General features: G+C 40.3%; 1 protein-coding gene across 1 annotated transcript in view; it reads right to left on the bottom strand.

Annotated features, from left to right (window-relative positions):
- The window catches only part of Pclo (piccolo presynaptic cytomatrix protein), a 324,402-nt gene that overhangs the window by 12,075 nt on the left and 306,327 nt on the right, over positions 1 to 6,000 (bottom strand). The gene's annotated exons all lie outside the window — the stretch shown is intronic.

Below are 6,000 nucleotides of genomic sequence, written 5' to 3'. Positions count from 1 at the left end.
TTTTTTTTTTTGTACCTGGGATTGAACTCGGGTCCTTGGACTTGCAAGGCAGGCCCCCGAACCACTGAGCTAAATCCCCAGCCCTTCTTTATTATTTTTTATGAATGCTCTAACAGCTCCCAATATCCAAAGCACTGATGTGTACTCTTTCTTGCATAGTTCTATTTTCCTTCTTTATTTGTCTGCTTTCCCATTGTCAGGGCAGGGTTCCCAGTACCCACACCTTGGAGGAGGAGAGGTGGGATGTGGCTTACGGTTTCAGAGGGTTCCGTCCATGGTCAGCTCACTCCTGGCAGGAACATCATGGCAGAAGAGTGTGGTGCAGCAAAGCTGCCCAGCACATCACATCCAGGGAGCAGAGCAACAGGGGAGAGTCCCCTCAGGATGCTAGCTCCAGTGACCCACCTGCTCCAGGGACCCACCTGCTCCAACCAGATTCTGCCCCTGAAGGTACACTCAGCTCTGAAAATCAGGAGATTAAGCCACGATGCACATGGCGCCCCGTGATCTAATGCCTAGTCAGGAATCTTCTAATCTACTCCAGTTGAAAATTAGAATCACTTTTCCTTTATTGTTTCTGCTCTATCAGTTCATACATAAGCGATGGGTTTTCTTTTCTACATACGGAGATTAAACGTGGTACAATGCCTGAATTGGTAATTACTCAAAAAACAGTAATTGGTTTTGCTTCTCAACAGTCTTTAAACTTTTTGAAATTGAGAAAAATAATTGTGTATATCTGAGGGGTAAAATATGACATTTTGATACATGTTTAAAATTTGTAATGATGACATCTGTCATAAATTTATCATAAATCTGTCCCCTCATGTGTCTACTTCTCAACATTCTTGATGCAATGAAAAATCAATTCTAGAACTGATTGATAAATGACATGCAGTAAATATGTCTACAGCATTAGGCCAATTGCTCATATCCTAGCATAAACAGAAATGAAAAGGGAAAATGGTGTCCTGAAATAGTCACATGTTCATAAACTTAAATTTAAATTATTTCAGAAAAAAAGAGAAAAGATGTGGAAGGAGAGAAGGTAGAAAGATGGAGGCAAGGATGGAGAGAGAGAGACAGAGGCAGAGAAATGGAGAGACAGACGATCCATAAACCATTTTTCACTTTCCTAAACTACTTGCAGAGAGGAACTAAGTTCATGATAATTTGTTCTGTTTGCCAAGTTTTTTTCTGCAATTTCCAACCAGGTCTATTAATGCTATCATCTAACCTGGAGTCTGTAGTAATTTTACTTTCCATGGTGAAATTATATTTCTATCGTCCGAAAGTTCAAAGGCCTTTAGAAAAGAGAACTCAATAATTACATATAATTAACCCTCACCTTTTCCTTACAACAGAGCCTCAAGCAGCAAGAAAAGCAATTTGATTTTTTAAATAAATCTGGTATTTGTGTTTGTATTGAATGTCATTCCCTGGTTTCATCGTCTTCTGGAAGCTCTATTAATGAGACTGGTATGCTTTTTACTTTAATTTTCAGAAACATGTCTTCTGAACCCAATTTCTCACCTGTGCCATATAGTCTATGTGCAGGACAAAACCACAGGAATGAAGAGCCGAGTCTTTGAAGACTTACCCTAGTTATTTTCTGCTCAAGTCCAGCACTTTGTCCTAGCACATATGGTGACCAGAGTTAGAAAGGGATTTCTTAAGATAGGATGTATAAAATGCTAAGGGATCAGATACAAATAATTCATTTAGAATGCAATTCCTTGGTTTAGTTTAAATAAAAAAAGAATCTTTATCCCCAAAATATATTAAGAAATTTAACTTTCTACTCTTTCATAGGTATATAATCATCTGTAATGAACTAAATGATATTGTGCTATTGTGAATGGTAAATACGATTTAATCATTTAAATTAGAATGCAAACTTTGGTCATATTATCTGCTTTCTCAACCTTGTGAAGTAGAGTATTACTGCATTCACTTTCAGGAGAGGAGGTTCATTTTAGGTTGACTAATTTGGGAAAAGTCACACAACTGGACCAGGCACATCTACCAAGATAATTTAGCGCTGTTGGGAAACTGAGGAAGCCTGTGTGACAACCGTTCTGTGCCAAGTTCAGGTGTGAGCACCTGTGGATGCTCTGGGGAGACATGGGAGGTCAGCATGCGTATGTCGATGTGTCTTGGGGGTTCATGATTTGTTGGACAGACTGGCTATAGTCAAGACAGGGACTACATGCTTATCATGACTGAATGAACATGTCCCGAGTTTGTCACATGTAGGCAGTCGTGACTAACTTGAACAGTGATGACGGTGCATTCCATCTGCTGAACAACTCTTGTGCTCTGGCAACATTACACCTCCGTCAATAGCCTTTCTAGTGTAAGGACTGAGCCTTATTCACCCAGTCTTCTTGGCTCACAGGAAAAGTACACCTATTCTGATTGGATGTCAAGTGAATGCATTTGCAAAATTAATCTTTGCAGCAAACCTCTGGGGTCTAGAGAACACACCTACCCCAGCCTAAAGAGAGTGATTTTTACCAGGTCTCACTCAGAAGCCCAGGCTCTTCCTAGCCTATTACGCTGAGGTCATGTTGAGAGATATTTTGAAATTCTTTTCAGGCCTATGGAAAACAAACGGCTGTGCGTCTGTTAATTTTTATCTTTATGAATGTGTGTACCGAAGGCTCCGTTAGTCAAAGCCATAAGAGGAAACACAGTAAAATTTCACATCTTTTGGTTCAGTGGGCCCCAAGGAAGGAAGTGTTTTGTTATATTTCCACTAAAATTTTCCTAAGGAGAGGAGTTCTGTAAGCTTTTACTGAGACTTTAATTTGCATAACCCAGGCTCAAAGAGCTGCATCAGGATAAGGCAGGCATTCTGGGCTGGTAAGCTTCGCAAGTTGTGGGAAAATGGGATAAGTATGCACATTCACTCTGTATGCTCTTGTATAACAAAACCCTTTATTTCTGAGAGAAAGCAACAAAAACATAATTTTAGGAGGAAAAATAGATTTTTCCAATCGATCTCCTTCAATTTTTTTTGACATTTTTGTCCTTTTGATTCACACTTTTTAGCATTCGTTTCATTGTGACTAAAACTAATCAGACTTTTGTAAAAAATTTTAATTGAAAGCTCCAAATTATCTTGTAGGAGACAACAGCGACAGATATATTTTGGGAGAAGAAAAACTACAAACTTAAATGAACATGAAATGTTAGGGTTCTGAGGTAACTGCCAGAGTGGCACGAAGGCAGGCCCAGATCAGAGGCAGCAGAGTGGACAGGAAGCAGCCGCTGGGGCCACGTCCTCCCGAGAGGAAGGAGGAGGGTTGAGCCCAGCACCTCCAGGGCCCACGCAGCTGGCCGGATGGACCCTCACTGTCCACATAGGGTGGCAGGTGCTCCTGCGGGAGCAGAGTGTACTCACAGCCTCTTCATACAGAGGCACAGTGACACCATCCTACAATGCATTAGAAAATGAAACTACTCAACCCAGCTGTTCCTCTTCTGGGTATTGTTTTAGAAAAGCTAAAGACATCATATTACAGTGACCCAAGCACACCCATGTTCATAGCAGCACAACTCATAATAGATGTCTTGGAAGCAGCCTGCATGTTCTTCAACAGGTGAATGAACAAAGAAAGGTATTGACACACAGTGGAGTACTACTCTTCCATAAAGGAGGATACGTTTGAGTCATTTGCAGGAAAATGAATGCACCTTGAGACCGCAATGTTAAGTGAAATAAATCAGACATAAAAGGTTTCATATATCACATGGTTTCTTTTATATTAAAAACCCAAAGTATAAAGATAAAATAAATGGGATGATCTATCATAAGAAATGGGAGATAGATCTGCAGGAAAGAAGGTAGAGCTTTTGCCATGGGAGACAAGGCAGGCAGGAGGTAAGGTGGAGAAGTCAAAAGTGGACCTTGTAGTGAACCTGGAGAGTTATGTAACTCATGGGGACTCTTAGACTTGTTTTATGCTGGAGACAGACACTGTCATATTAGACCACAGTGCTGAAAGATGGCTTTGAAGGGCGCTTGACTTCCAAATGCTTCCAACATAGATTAAGGGGAGCAATAGGGAGACCAGATTTTCATTTTGTGAAATAGGATGAAAACTTGGATTGGGGCAATGATTTAAGACACAATGAAGGCGTAAAATATGCAAGGATGTATCATCGCCCAGCTGTGCAAATGAAATAGTGGCTGGCACGTGTTCACATCTGAGGGAAAGGCTGTAGGAGGAGTTAGTACCATCTGGTGCTGGGATCAAAACCCCGAAGCACAAATCCAAATATAAAATGCAGCAGGAAGGGCTTACAGGTTACGAGCTGGGGTCTTCTGTCCCCTCCTCAAGAAAACACACTCCAAAGTAAAATTTTATAAATTCTCCCACACCGTGAATGAATTTGCATATTTGAAGTTTCAACATTTTTCAGGGTTTTGTTCTAGCTGGTAAAGAGTCACTCTCAATAAATCAAGCAGCTGCATTCCTTCAAATGAGCAGACTGTGTAGTTCCAGGACGTACTTTCCTGCCGGTGAGTTTGGCATGAGAACAATTCAACCTGGTTTGAGTTCTGGGTATTATTCAGGCAGGAGGAGACATTGGTCACTTACTGAGTAACAAACACCTTACTTTTTTTTTTTTTTTTTTTTTTTTTGGTACCGGGGATTGTACTCGGGTCCTTGCGCTTCCAAGGCAGGCCACCAAACCGCTGAGCTAAATCCCCAGCACAAACATCTTACTTTTAAAAGCAGGTTTAAAATAATTTAATCATTCTTTTCATATCATTGCTTTGTTTTTCTGTAGCAGTTATTTTCAGGAATTTTTGTTAAAATATTTCATTTAAATAAATACCTAAATACTTTGTTAAGAAAATGTCTGTGAACAAGTAAATGGTTAAATTCCCGCCCCCCCCGATACTGATGATGAAGCTTGGGTCCTTGTGCTTACAAGGCAGGTGACAGAACCACTGAGCTAAATCCCCATCCAGGTTAAATGTTATCAAATGGGACTTGGACAGATCCTAGACAATACTATAACAATCTTAATCTGAGCTTGGCAATCCATGTTCCTAAAGTCAAAAAAAGAAAGATCAAGATCAAACTAAACTAATGCATCTTGATGCAGGTGTCTCCTCATTAAATAAGAAGACACCAATGCAAACTCTGAGAACATCAAAAGCCATAAACGCTGGAAGAAAAGTGTGTTAGTCCTGAAAAGAAATTGTTCAGAAAGATTTTTATTCTTTTGGCTTCTCTCAGTAAATGAGCTCACTTCTAGTTTCCTTTAAACTTCAAAGTTGGGAGAAGCCAGACAGAACGCACCGCTGCTGAACTCAGAGCCTTGGCTCTGAAGGTTGCAGACTGAAACCGTTCAGTCAATGCCCCTGACACAGTGACTCAATAAAACACGAACCAAGGAAAGAGATGGGTTTTTAAGAGGACAAAACAATAACTCAGTTCCTTTTCCTATTTTAGGTGACAAAGTATTTCGAAAAATTTCATTCTTCTAGTTAAAAAAAAAATCCCCTGATATTTCCAGAAAACTTTGTGAAGCATATATATTAACACATGTCTTTCCAATTGCAGAATCCTAACTTTTAATGGCACCTACATTCAGTAATTTAGGGCAGCATTATGAAATTCTGAGCTCTTCAGGGCTGGGGATTTATAATATCATAGGTACATAAAGCGGAAACCACTGGGATAATTCCCTCAGTTTCTTCAGGATGTACCCCAGAAGGCATGACTGTCAAACACATGTCCCTTGTCTGCCCTTGTTTGGGGCTTTTCACTGAGAGCACTCACTCATACATGCACACACATGCACACTCACACACATGCACGAACACACACACGCATGTGCACACACACACACACACACACACACACATGGTGTTCTGTATCTGGAAGGATTGGATTCTGTATATGGAATCCAAGCTTTCCATATAAGGAGCACCACATCAGAACCAAATAAATAGAGACAAAGAGCAAAGTGTAAGCATCC

The sequence above is a fragment of the Fukomys damarensis genome, unplaced genomic scaffold (genome assembly GCF_012274545.1).
Source record: "Fukomys damarensis isolate Sample0158 unplaced genomic scaffold, DMR_v1.0_HiC HiC_scaffold_4, whole genome shotgun sequence".
NCBI classification, from domain to species: Eukaryota; Metazoa; Chordata; class Mammalia; order Rodentia; family Bathyergidae; genus Fukomys; species Fukomys damarensis.
Note: the sequence above shows the minus strand (reverse complement) of the source record. Positions and strands in the feature narration are given on the sequence as shown.